The sequence below is a fragment of the Eschrichtius robustus genome, chromosome X (genome assembly GCF_028021215.1).
Source record: "Eschrichtius robustus isolate mEscRob2 chromosome X, mEscRob2.pri, whole genome shotgun sequence".
NCBI classification, from domain to species: Eukaryota; Metazoa; Chordata; class Mammalia; order Artiodactyla; family Eschrichtiidae; genus Eschrichtius; species Eschrichtius robustus.
Genome location: NC_090845.1, coordinates 123,655,047 through 123,669,621, shown reverse-complemented (window position 1 = coordinate 123,669,621; position 14,575 = coordinate 123,655,047). Strand labels below are relative to the sequence as shown.

The window sequence follows — 14,575 nt, the reverse complement described above, 5'->3', positions numbered from 1 at the left end:
CCATCCCCTCAAGTAATTTCTCTGTTGATTACTGTTACAGCACATGCATGTTAGGCAAGCATCACAAAAGCAAAAACTTAAAACAATGTTAAATAAATTTTTTTGGTTTACTATTGCTCTTGATATACATGAAGTTATGGGTATCAAGCAATTCATCTTACTGCATCTTTATGTGTATATTTTTTCCCTGAGGGAAAAATGGAGACAGCTGGTGGCAGAGTTACAGTTATAATTTAAGCATCCAGTAAATACAATATTAGTTTATGTGATTAGTAAGCCCAAGTAAAATAAAAATGTATGCTCGTATTATAATTAATGTTGATATTTCGTAAGACATAGTTTTGTTTTGTTTTTAATTAATTAATTAATTAATTAAATTTTGGCTGCATTGGGTCTTCGTTGCTGGGCTTTCTCTAGTTGCGGTGAGCGGGAGCTACTCTTTGTTGTGGTGCACAAGCTTCTCATTGCAGTGGCTTCTCTTGTTGCGGAGCACGGGCTCTAGGCGCGCAGGCTTCAGTAGTTGTGGCACGTGGGCTCTAGAGTGCAGGCTCGGTAGTTGTGGTGCACGGGCTTAGTTGCTCCGCGGCATGTGGGATCTTCCCAGACCAGGGCTCAAACCCATGTCCCCTGCATTGGCAGGTGGATTCTTAACCACTGCACCACCAGGGAAGTCCCCATAAGACATAATTTGTTTTAAATTAAACCAACGCTATTACACTAGTCTTAATTGCCAAAGATTTACCCAAGTCATGTGAATTTGAAGGTCATTGGGTTAGTTTCTATATTTCTGGGTATTTAGGAATACAGGCAAACTTCGTTTTATTGTGCTTTCCTTTATTTCGCTTCACAGATGTGTCTGTTACGAATTGAAGGTTTGCAGCAACTCTGAGTCATTCAAGTCTGTCAGCACCCTTTTTCCAACAGCATTTGCTCACTTCATGACTCTGTGTCACTTTTTGGTAATTCTCACAATATTTCAAACTTTTTCATGATTATTATGAAATTATTATTATTTGTTATGGTGATCTGTGATTAGTGATCTTTGATGTTACTATTGTCATTTTTTTTGGGTACCATGAACCACACTCATATAAGATGGCAGACTTAATTGATAAATGTGTGTGTTCTGACTGTTCCACCGACTGGCCCTTCCCCCATTTCTCTCCCTCTCCTTGGGTTTCCCTATTCCCTGAGACACAACAATATTGAAATTTTGCCAATTAATAACACTACAATGGCATCTAAGCATTCAAGTAAAACGAAGAGTTGCACGTCTCTCACTTTACTTCAGAAGCTAGAAATAATTAAGTTTAATGATGAAGGCATATTGAAAACTGAGATAGGTCAAAAGCTAGGCCTCTTTCACCAAACACTTAGCCAAGTTGTGAATGCAAAAGAAAAGTTCTTGAAGGAAATTAAAAGTGCTATTCCAGTGAATACACAAATGATAAGAAAGCAAAACAGCCTTATTGCTGATATGGAGAAAGTTTTAGTCTTCTGGATAAAAGATCAAACCAGCCACAACATTCCCTTAAGCCAAAGCTTAATCCAGAGCAAGGCCCTAAATCTCTTCAATTCTATGAAGGTTGAGGGAGGTGAAGAAGCTGCAGAAGAAAAGTCTGAAGCTAGCAGAGTTTGGTTCATGAGCTTTAAGAAAAAAAGCTGTAAACATAACATAAAAGTGCAAGGTGAAGCAGCAAGTTATCCAGAAGATCTAGCTAAAATCATTAATGAAAGTGGCTACACTAAACAATGGATTTTCAATATAGATGAACCAGCCTTCTATTGGAGGAAGATGCCACCTAAGACTTTCATAGCTAGAGAGGAGAAGTCAATGCCTGGTACAAAACTTCAAAGACAGGCTGACTCCACTGTTAGGCGCTAATGCAGCTGGTGCCTCTAAGTTGAAGCCAATGCTCATTTACCATTCCAAAAGTCCTAAGGCCCTTAAGAATTATGCTAGATCTACTCTGCCTGTGCTCTATAAATGGAACAACAAAGCCTGGGTGACTGAATATCTATTTAAACGTAGTTTACTGAATATTTTAAGCTCACTGTTGAGACCTACTGCTCAGAAAAAAAAAAAAAAGATACCTTTCAAAATATCACTGCTCATTGACAATGCACCTGGTCACCCAAGCTCTCTGATGAAGATGTACAACAAGATTAATGTTGTTTTCGTGCCTGCTAACGCAACATCCATTCTGCAGCCCATGGATCAAGGAGTAATTTTGACTTTCAAGTCTTATTATTTAAGAAATACATTTCATAAGGCTATAGCTGCTATAGATAGTGATTATTCTGATAAATATGTTTAAAGTAAGTTGAAAACCTTCTGGAAAGGATTCACCATTCTAGATGCCATTAAGAGCATTCATGATTCGTGGGAGGAGGTCAAAATATCAACATCCACAGGAGTTTGAAAGAAGTTGATTCCAACCCTCATGGATGAATTTGAGGTGTTTAAGACTTCAGTGGAAGAAGTAACTACACATGTGGTGGAAATAGCAGGACAACTAGAATTAGAATCCTGAATAAGTGACTGAATTGCTGCAATCTCAGAATAAAACTTTAAGGGATGAGGAGTTGCTTCTTATGGATGAGCAAAGAAAGTGGCTTCTTGAGATGGAATCCACTCCTGGGTGAAGATGCTGTGAAGATTGTTGAAATGACAACAGAAGATTTCCAATATGACATCAACTTAGTTGATAAAGCAGCAGCAGGGTTTGAGAGGATTGACTCCAGTTTTGAAAGAATTTCTACCGTGGGCCAAATGTTATCAGACAACATTGCATGCTAGAGAGATCATTTGTGAAAGGAAAAGTCAATCAATGCAGCAAACTTCATTGTTGTCTTATTTTAAGAAACTGTCACAGTCACCCCAACCTTCAGTAACCACCACCCTGATCAGTCAGCAGCCATCAACATTGAGGCAAGACTGAATGGAATCCCAAATGCGGAATTCAAAATAAAATTCTAAATCCCATTTTTGTAATACAAGATAGTTTTGTAATGTAAATCTCTCCAGTTCATTTCCCCTTTCAAAGGTGTCTGGTGGCTTCCTATCACCGTGGGAATATAGCACAAACTCCTTCCCTGCTGTACAAGCCCCTGATAGTTCTGGTTCTTGCTCACCTCCAGAATCCTCTCCTCCCTCTCCCTCCCCATTGCTTGCTCCTCTAGTCATACAAAACTCTTTGCAGCTCCTTGAACTTGTCAAGCCTGTTCCTGCTTCAGGGCTTTTATCCTTGCTGTTCTCTCTGCCTGAAGTGCTCTTCCCCCAGACTTCAGATGCTCTTTTCCCCATTAATTCACGTCTCTGCTGTATCGTCCTACTTAAAACAGGCCTCACCCTCACTCCATCAGCCTCTATTTACTTACCTTGGTTTTCTTCATTATACTTACAACTCTCTGAAATTACCTGGCCCATGTCAACAGTATTGCTCTCCATTACAACACATAGTCCAAAAAGGTAGAGGATTTTTCACTGCTGTGTCCTGAGCACCTAGAACAGAATCTGGCACATAGTACATTCTTAGCATATATATCATGAAAAAAATAAAGTATGATTAGTAAATGAATACATGCTTAGTGTCTACTGTAAGGGGGAATATTGATTTAGAAGAATTCAATCTAGTGAGATTATTAATTATCCATGTTGAGTGACAGTTACACTTCATGCATTTAAATATTTAAGCTTTCCCAGGGAAACATATATGCTAGCCTGGATATTTCCTGATAATATTATGTAATAGAGAAAAAGGAACAACAATAACATTGAAGTCCATTGTCACCAGGAAATATCAAATACATAAAGCTTCATTTTCTATAAGATTAAAGAATCTTTATTCACAACTTAGATGGATTATTTGCTGTTTCTTAGGCAGAGGAAGGCTCAAGCTTCTGTTAGGCTGAAAAACATGAGTTTATGGAATTCCGGTGACCGTTTGCTCAAATTCACACAGGATTATGAGTAAAGGTCACAGAAAACTTATTTTGTTTTACTTCTGATTGAAATGAGAGAAATGTCTAATGTAAGTGGTCTTCTTGTATAGTCAACAATCTCTAAAACTTCATTTTTTACAAGCAATCCATTTATATTTTCTTTTTTTAAACTCATTTTTAGGATGTATTTACATATATAATTTTACATAAATGCATTATCTGAGGTCATACTCACACGTAGAGTGTACAGTCATTTTCTTCTTCTTTATAATGTTTAGCTTCTCTTCCCCCCATTCAAACAGCCCCTCCTTTATAACTCATATTAACAAATGTAGTTGTGTATGCATTTATGTTATACACACACACACGTGCACATACACACACGCACACTTATGTAAACCATATTCAAATAGCAAAAAAAACAAAGACAAGTTGAAAAACCTTAGAAGAAGCCTGAAGAAAAAACTTTACCAATAAAAAAATAGGGATTAAAATTTACAGTAAACTTCTTATCAATAACCATGAAAGCAAGAGAGTAGAATGAAAAATTTAAAGTCTTAAAAAGAAAAAAAAGAGCACCATACTAGAATTCTATATCCAGCAAAATTCTCCTTCAAATGTGAAGCATAAATAAAAACTTTCTTAGATAAATGAAATTCCTGGAAGAAACAATCTACAGAAGTCGATTGCTCTCTTATATACCAGCAATAAACATTTGGAATTTGAACTAAAAACAAAACAAAACAAAAACTTTTGAAACAGCATCAAAAAGTGAAACATAGCTACAAGATCAGTGTGTGGGAAACTATAAAACTCTGATGAAAGAAGTGAGAGAAACTCTAAATAAATAAATGAAGAGATTTTCCATGTTCATGGATTAGAAGACCTAATACTGTCAGTATGTCATTTCTTCCAAATTTATCTATAGATTCAACACAATCCAAATAAAATCTCAGCAAGCTATTTCCTAGATATTGCTAAAGTGATTCTGGAATTTATATGGAAAAGCAAACAATTAGAAGAGCCAATACATTATTGAAGAAAAGGAACAAAGTTAGGTCACATTATCTAATTTTAAGACTATATACTACCATAATAAAGATAACTTAGTACTGGTGAAAGAAAATACACAGATCTATGGAACAAAATAGAGCCCAGAAATAGACCACAAAAATATAATCAACTGATTTTCAACAAAAGAGCAGTGGGGAAAGTATAGTCTTTTCAACAAATGGTAACTGAACAATTAGACATCCATATGCAAAGAGATGAACCTAGACAAAACTTTACACCATTCACAAAAAATATCACAAAATAAATCATAGGACTTAACGTCAAATGCAAGAGTGCAAAATATCTAGACGAAAACAAGGGAGACACGCAAGAATATTTTAGTCATATAGAACTGTTTTGTATGATAACTGGGTGGGAGATATATGACCGTATGCATTTGTTAAAATACATGTAACTTTATATGATAGTAATTAACCAGGGATTGCATTTTAAATGACTGGCTGACTGTTGAGAAGAGAATGGATTTTACAGGGGCAAGTATAGAAAACGAGGCACCACCAGTGAGGCAGCCTTTGTTGTGGTGGAGGTGAGAGATAATGGTAGCTTCACCCACAGTGGTATTAATGGAAATCAATTAAAGTGAATAGATTTAGAATGGATTTGGGGGTTTTATGGGACTGAAACTGGTGATGGATTGAATGAGGATTAAGGCAAAGAGAGGCATCAATTGTGTCAATTAAAAATTTGCCACCTTTAATACTAACAAAAAATAAATTGATCCATGATTTATTTTTCATAAATTATTGCCACATTTCATGTGTACTTTATAACTTCTCAGACACACGCAAAGTTTCTCCTTCCTTGCAATGTGGAATGCCTTCCCCTCTGTGACCAGTGCATCTACATTCATGGTGACTGTGGTAAAGCTATTCTGGCAGAGCAGCCCTATTCACTGAAGGCTGAACCTAAGCTGAGGAAGATGGACTGAAGGAGAGTCATTCAGGGGATGTTTGGAGACTGGCTGTGTTTACAGTTTAAAGAGGTTCCAGACTATCCCACCGATTCACACAGAAACATTAAAGTCACTCTCTCTGGAACAGAAGTCGTACTTCTGATATTAGGAAGGAAAGGGGTAGCTAGTCATTTTTCTTTCATTTTCCATAAGAAGTGTTTCCTTCCTGGAACCTCAGAGGGAAGACTCTGTGAGGATAATCCCCAAGGATGTGGAGGCCAGAGCTGTAACTCTGCCACCAGCTGTCTCCATTTGGGAGCAGAGCTTTCTTGTATGAGAGTTTTGGTTTTTTTTTTTAATTATTGAAGTATAGTTGATTTACAATGTTGTGTTAATTTCTGCTGTACAGCAAAGTGACTCAGTTATACATATATATATATTCTCTTTCATATTCCTTTCCATTAGAAAAGGTTTATCACAGGATACTGAATATAGTTCCCTGAGTAGCCATACCACCCTGAACTCCCCGATCTTGTCTTGTCTGAGTTTTACCACCTTTGCTGCTGAGGTCTCATACCCCATTCTTACGTGAGGAGAGATTAACAGCACCTGAGGTACTGACAGCCAAGCTGAGGAAGAACTTCAACTCCTGCACAGCGGATGGGGTGCTGGGCAGAGTGGATCTGGAGATGACCCAGATCTTCAGTGAAATCAATGACAAAGCCAAAGGAAACCTCTTTGGGAATCTCAGCTTTCCTGAATTTTGCTGAGGGTCCTGTCAAGAGTGAGAGGAGCTGAAAGGAAGTATGTGGAGTAGAGGTGGGGGTGGGGACAGTTCTGGATAAGCGAATACACATGGATTGGTGACATGACCAAAATGGCACCCTTTCTCCTGCAGGGTACCTCGGCCTGACTCTTTTGACCCAATTCACAGGTGATGGCCATGCTTATTCAAGAACTGACTGTCAGACTGAATCTTTTCCAAGCATGGGTCCTAAATCCAATTTTGATGGTGGAGAGACTTCATTAAGGCAATTCCAGTAGAGATATGTGGTTGTTCATGTGCTGAAACAGGAGACCCTCTCACTGGTATCACAGGAAGCTCCTCGCTTGTCATGGAGCTCAGGGTTACTCCCACCTTTCTGTCCTCTTTCCACTCACAGCACCCCTGACCTAAGCAAAGAGAGAGGCCTTTCCTTTGCTCCATTAAGTTCCCCAAGCTCCAGGATGAAGGGCTCTATAGGAGTCTCTCTGCTAAACAGTGTTACCTGAGCTAATAAGGAGAGAGACCAAGATACCCAAGGTCCTCCCTCCAGCAGAAGCTCTTATCCACGTGCAGAGGGAAGGAGGCATCTGCTCCTGCCACATGTGGACAATGTGGCCTTGCTTTGAAGCCAGTAAAGGCCTCCTGGGCCAGTTCATGGTGCCTGTAGTCAACCTAAAATCACCTGGTCATGATTTTCTGGAATAGTTGTGTCCAGGTTATATTCCCTGGATATAGTGCTCCAGAGGTTAGCAGCGTGGCTGATCACGGTAGGAGATGGAATGGAGAGCTCATTGGCCAGGTAGCTTTCTCCTGAGCCACTGCTAAGTTCCAGAACTCACTCTCTGAAACAAAGGCCCACGAGAGCATCAAGGTCATCTATGGCTGAGACAAGGGGTCAGGAGGAGCTGCCATTTTCTTTCATCCTCCTCCACTCATATCCTCTCCATCCGCTCTGTTACTGACTTCACCTCGTTCCAGCCTTTTTCAGTCCTTACCCCTCCAAACTAACTTTTGCCCCAATTGACCCATACTGACGCCTCTCTAATTGATAAACTGTATGGAGGTTCATTTTGTTCTCTGTATACTCTTACGTATGTTTGAAAATTTTATAATAAAGTTTTTAAAGCAGGTCTTTAACCTCCTGGTTGTTGCTTTTTACGTCTAGTGTGAAGGAGGGTTCCAGTTGCTTTTGGTGTTCTATACGGATACTAAGCTATTTCAATCTAATTTATTACAATTAAAAGTCTATTAAAAAGACTGTCCTCCTGTTTTGCAATTGCCACTTTTTTTTAATAAAATAGCTAAAACAATCTTGGAAAACAAGAGTAAAGTTGTTAGACTCACTCACTCTATGTGTTATTAAGGCCTATTATATAGTTACAGTAATCAAGACAATGTAATTTTGATAGAGGGATAGATGCATAGATCAACAGAACAGCATAGAGAATCCATAAATAAACCCACACTAACATTCTTGACTGATTTTAAGGTACAGAAGCGATTCAATGGAGGAAGAAGAGTCTTTCTAAAACATGTTGCTGGAGAAATTGGATATCCACAGGCTAAAAGATAAACCTTGAGTTACTTTAAACTTTATAGAAAATAGAACTCAAAATGGATCATAGATTTAAAGACAAAATGTAAAATTATAAAATATTTAGAAGAAATATAGGAGAAAGTCTTTGCAAATGTAGGCAGAGTTCATAGACTTGGACTCAAGAGCACCATCTTTAAAAGGAAAAATTGATAAAAGGACCTTATAAAAATTAAAAATCAAATTAAAATTAAAAACCTTTGCTCTCCAAATGACCCTGTTAAAATGCTGAAGAGACAAAGTACAGACTGGGAGAACATATTTGTAAACCACATATATGACAAAGAAATAGTATCTAGAATATATAAAGAATTCTCAAAACTCAAGTCTTACCACAACAAAAACAAACACAAGAGTTAAAAAAAAATCCAATTAGAAAATTGGCAAAAGATATGAATAGACATTTTACATAGGAGGATAAGCATATGGCAAATAAACACATGAAAAGATGTTCAACATCATTTGCCATCATGGAAATGCAAATTAAAACCACAATGAGATCTCACTATACACCTATCAGAATGGCTATCAAAAAAAAAAAGTGGCAATACCACAATACCAAGTGTTCGTGAGGATGTGGAGAAATTGGATTAGTCATACATTGCCAGTGATAATGTACAACCACTTTGAAAACGGTGTGGGAGTTTCATAAATAACTAAACGTGAAACTGCCAAAAGACCCAGAAATTGTACTCCTGTCCATTTTTCCCAGAGAGATGGCGTCTTATGTTCCCACCACACAAAATACACATGAATGTTCATAACAGCCTTATTCGTAATAGCCAAAACCTCTAAATAACCCAGATTCCCTTCATTGAGTGACTAGTTAGACAACCTGTGATATATCCATACCATAGAATACTACTCATTGATAAAAATGAACTATACATATATGCAACAACTTGGATAAATCTCCAGAGAATTATCCTGAGTGAAAAAAGCCAATCCCAAAAGCTTGCATACTGTATGATTTTATTTATATAACATTCTTGAAATGAAAAAATTTTAGAAATGGATTCCAGGGCTTTAGGAGGGAGTAGAGTTAGGCAGGAATTGGGTGTGGTTATAAAAGTGTAACAGGAGGGATCTTTGCAGTGATGGAACTATTTATCTTTGCATCAATGTTGATATCCTAGTTGTGACACTGTATAATAGTTTTATACCATATTACCATTCAGGTAAACTGGATATGTTCCATTTGTATAGTTTGTTTATAAATGTCATGGTATTTGCTTTTATTTCACTTTTAAATAGTCACCTGTATCTGTATTTTCATTATTACGGCTGGGTTTTCAGTCTTCTTATTAAGAGTTCATTCTCCCTTAGATCCCTTAGATTGTATACATAGTTTCCTAGAGTTTCTTCTAGGTCATTAGTGAAATTGGATTTCATTTGGGTGATTGATTTAGTATAAGGATCTGATTTGTTTTTCCAGATGGATATCAAGTCATCCTTCTACCCCTGACTATCCTCTTACGTTCTACTTTACTGGGCTGATCTTGAGCATTTCTTTTTTTTTTAAATGAAGCTTTAAACAATTACTTCTAATTTAAAAGCTCATTTGACTAATAATTGAAAATGTGTGACAGCTATATATTAATCATGGGAGAATTTACATTTTTATGATACTTGTATTTTATGATACTTAGATATTTCCTTCCATATCCATAGTCTTAAAAGCAGGACCTTTGACCCATATACCAGCAAAGAAGAGAAAAACAGAAAAGCAGGAAAGACAGTACAAGAGGGTCAAAATTTGTTCAGTTTGATGATATGAAAGACTTAGTTGGGAATCTATTTTACATATGATACAAAATTATATTTACATTTAACATGCTGAGCAAGTCATTGGGGTAATGGAAGTTTTGTTTACTCCCTTCACCTGTGATTTGGAGCAGGGTAAGGCAGGAAGCCTCAGCACTGTATAATGGTGCTACAGGTCTTGGGGCTCTGATAGCTGCTGATTGAAGCCTTGCCTCTCCAGAGCATACAACAGGCTTTCTCTTCAACACTGATAAAAATGATGTCTATGTGTCATAGTAAGAGCTCATCAAAAAGTAGAAAAAAATTTAATCTGTCACCACATAAGCAAAAACCCTCTAGATGTTTAAATTAAATGTTTAAAAATGGAATTCACTCAAAATAGTTTGCATTTGAAATACAGACTAAGAAAGCAGTAGAAGTATACATTTTTGTTCAAAAATAATTTTTCCTAATTTGCAGTCCAAGTCCCATAGTTTGAGCACAACTGTTTCTGAATTTGAAAACTTGGAGAACTAACACTGGATGTTAGGATGGTTTATTAGAGTTTATATGTTTGAGTTGGAAAGGAAATCTAACACTGTATGTGCCCTCCTTTTATCAAGGGGTGGTATGGATGTCTAAGTTTGCTTAGATGCATGACCTAAAGTAGAACCCAATTTTCCCAATTCCCAGTGTTGTGCACTTTGCAAGGCTTCCTGTTTTTGTGATCCATCAGTGCTTTACAAAATCAGCCTCCCTCTCTCTTCTAACCTCTTTCCTCTACAATTAGAAGCCTTGTTGAGTTCCTCTTCTTCTAGTTTTTATTTTAGTTTTCTTACATTTGTGTACTTTCTATTCTTTGTGGGTTTCTCCCAATGCCACATCCTTTTATCAATCATTTTTGTTTGACAATGGAAGCTTGGAAAATTCTTTCTAGAAATATTTAAAATATTTTAATTGAATATTTAAATATTTTTAAATATTCAATTAAAATATTTAAAAACAGGTACAGATTCTCTCTGTGGCTATACTCTGAGGTAATAAAATTGGAGATGAAAACTTCATAGTTGAGAGGAACAAGTGGTGCTTTGATCATTCCTTCAAAAAGTTTTCCAATTTTTTCTTTAAAACATTTTTTCAATGTTTTTGATTACTGTACTTCCTGAATATGAAAAACCATCTCCTGGGCCCATGTTACTCAGAAGTAAATGCACTATAATCAGTATTTGAGATTTTTCAGGCTCCTATGAATTATGGCTCCTAGAAAACATGAGCCAGGGTTGGAGAAATTAAATTAAATTGCTCAGCTATTTGGTTTCCTTAAAATACCATCTAAACAACCAAAGCTTTAAAAACTTCGTTCAGGAGGCCTTCTTTTTCCCTAGTCAATTATAATTAGGGTTGATTGACTGCCGGAGACTAAAGGAGCAGTGATGTTTCTGCAATTCTCCAAAGTGTTGTCAGTATTAGAAGGTCAAGCCAGCCCCACTTGGCAGCAACCTGTTTGCAAACCATCTAAAAGAGATGAATATGTGGAGTGATTTGAGTTAAATGAAAATACCCCAATTCCTGTGTGGTTGCCATCAAGATAAATGTGGTGTTTTTACCCAGTAGTATGAATCACGGAGGTGTCATAAATGGAAAAGGAGATGGTTGGTAACCTGAGTATATATGTTTCTTAGCATACCATATTTTACATCTACAGATAATTTTTCCACAATAAGAAAAGATTGCTCTGCTGTGGGTGTGTTTTCACATATGAATGTTGATTCTGGCGTCTGAGACTGAAGCTTTTTGACAGCAGCATGTTCAGAAATGTCCATTGTAACAATAGGATTTACTGGAAAAAGCTTTAGAATCTACAGGACCGGCCCAGAAAGTCTGTTTTTATCTGCCTTTTATGCCAACTTCTCAATGATATTTTGGTAGATCAGTGGTAGTCATTGTCTTATGAAGAAACACAGCATTTTGAACACTCAGAACAGTGTGATTTCAATGTACTTTTTTGAGGATTCTTTTGGATTGCATTATGCCATATTATTTTCACCCTCTTTTGTACTTTCTTTTTGTTGAATGGAGTTCTGCAAAATGTATGATATCAGATCAACCATAATACAGAAAAATTCATAAATCAAATTATGTGGATATTAGGCATCTCTTAGTGAAACAAGACTTCTTTCAATTAATCATTTATGAGCTCCATGTGTACCGATTCATCACTATAGAAATCTTGTCAGTCTGTACCTTGCTAAATAATTATTTCCACATCCAGTCCTCTAAGGGACTTGGCAGGGTATCTTGCCAGCTGGTCCACATTAATGAAGAAGCAAAACTGCTTGTGATCTATGGTTAGAGCTCATTCTCAGCTGAGTGATATCACACTTCTATGCACAGTGGTCATACTGTTTGAAGCTGCATTTTCACATGAAAGCATTTTCTGCACACTCTGTAGGAACTATTTTTACTTTGTCAGGAATGACTAGCCGATTGCCAAGTTAACAATGGAAGAAATAACTTATGTCTGTAGCTGTATTAATAGAAATAGATGGTTTGTCAGAATCATCATCTCTGGGTCATTTTATGCCTTGTGACTAATATTTATGTGCCTGCTAGAATCAGAATATCATGGCCAGACTCCAAGAAAGAAACCATTATATTCCTTTGACTGAGCAAATTGTCCTCTATCCACACATCCTATAAGGTCATGTCAAGACAAAATCAGGATTATTTTTCTCCACACATCTATATATCCTGTAAGTACAGCTTCTTTTGATATTAATAGAAAGTTCTCTAAAAATGTACAAACATGTAGCTATATAACGTTGTGATGCTTTTATCTGCACACACACACACACACACACATACATTCACACACTGTTGTTTATTTTCAAAGGAAAAAATAGACTCCTTTCACAAACGTTTGTTTTAAAAAACTTAAATTTAATCTTTTGATTCCCTGCATGGAGATAACATATAAGACCATGGAAACCTCAGAAGCCACAATGTTGTTACCTTTTGTTACTATGACCTAACCATGAGATTTCTTATTGCCTAGAAAATGTCATTACACCTCACTGCAGTACCAGTTTTATGTAGGCAGGACGTACAAGCAAACCAAAATGATTGCCTCTAGTAGATGCTCTTGGCACTTCATCCATATCATCTTGACTGACACGGACGTCTCCTACAGACCGTTCCAATACGGGGCAATGACTTCCTACCTCTCTCTTAGAGTGTTCTCTGACCGTCCCAAACAGGGAAAGGCTGTAAGTACCGGGGAATTAACATCCCAGGAGCTACTGTCAACAAATGACAGACATGGGTTATTGAATAAATATCTCAGCTTCCTCATTCCTTAGTAGAATAATTCCGAGATGTGTTCCGCACCACCTCTCAGAGGATCAACGACAGGATTGAGTTCCAGTTGCCCACAGTGGTAACCTCCTCATCAAGGCACTTTTTATTGACTTTCTTCTCTTACCTTTCTTCCTTCCCCACTGACTCACAGTGTTTCCTGTGATGACCTCTCAAACAACTTGCAGGCAGATCCTTGCCTCAGAGTAGGTTTTGGAGGAAACCAAATGAATACATTGACTTCAGTCACTAAAATAAGGAATGCAAACACTAACGGAAATATTTTTATACTAAATATATCCCCCAAGTCAAATATTTTCATTTTATCACATTTACCAGGGTTAGTTATACTATGCTGCCTTCATTTGAAATATTAAAATAAATACTAAAGCTGATGACACTGTGCATAACCGTTTGCTAATCTGCTTTTGAGATTTCACCTATTAATTTATTTCAGCTATCACCTCTATGCAGATAACTCCCAAATTTAGAGTTCCATCATACCTTCTCCTTTTCCCCACTATTTGTCCTTTGAATATGTCTACCTAAATTACGTTTTTGATGATACAAATGAAACATTTGTAAGGCTTAATTCTTCAATTCCCCCGCACTACTCCAAACTAGCTCTCCTTTCTAACTCACCAGCAGTTTCCTGACCTCTAACCTTTAATCATCTGCTGCCAACTCTGCTTTGCCTGTCCTATCCAATTGACAATCAGTTGCAAATCACTTCATAATACCTTGCTCATCTGTGTTTATATTTCTCTGTTACTCCTTTAGTTCCAGCTAAAGCTTAGACTATAACATCTTCATAACCAGTGTCTCTGCCTATTCCCTGCCCCAAATCCTTCATATTTACCAGAACAGATTAATCTTTTTAAAACTCTGCCCACTTCATGTAAGATAAATTCCAACTTCTTATCAAGGCATTCAAATTCCTCCAGAAACTGCATTCAGCCTGCCTTTTTCCCCACTGTTTCCCCAATTGAACAATGTGTTCCAGCCAGGAAGAGCTACTCACACTTGCCTTGATAGATCTGGTACTATCCGTGTTTACTGTGTTTCCTTTCTGTGGTCTGATGATTGTTTATTCAAATGTGAATCCTTCTCTCACTCCAATAAAGACTTCTAGAATGTTATTTCTAGAAAAGTCCAACCACATCATTTTACAGATGGGGACCATCAGGTCTGGAGAAGCAGTGTGTTT

At 37.1% G+C, this 14,575-nt stretch overlaps 1 pseudogene; it reads left to right on the top strand.

The window, feature by feature from the left end:
* Nucleotides 1-1,234: 1,234 nt before the first annotated feature.
* LOC137756522 (tigger transposable element-derived protein 1-like) lies at nt 1,235-2,942 on the top strand (annotated as a pseudogene).
* The last annotated feature ends 11,633 nt before the right edge of the window (nt 2,943-14,575 follow it).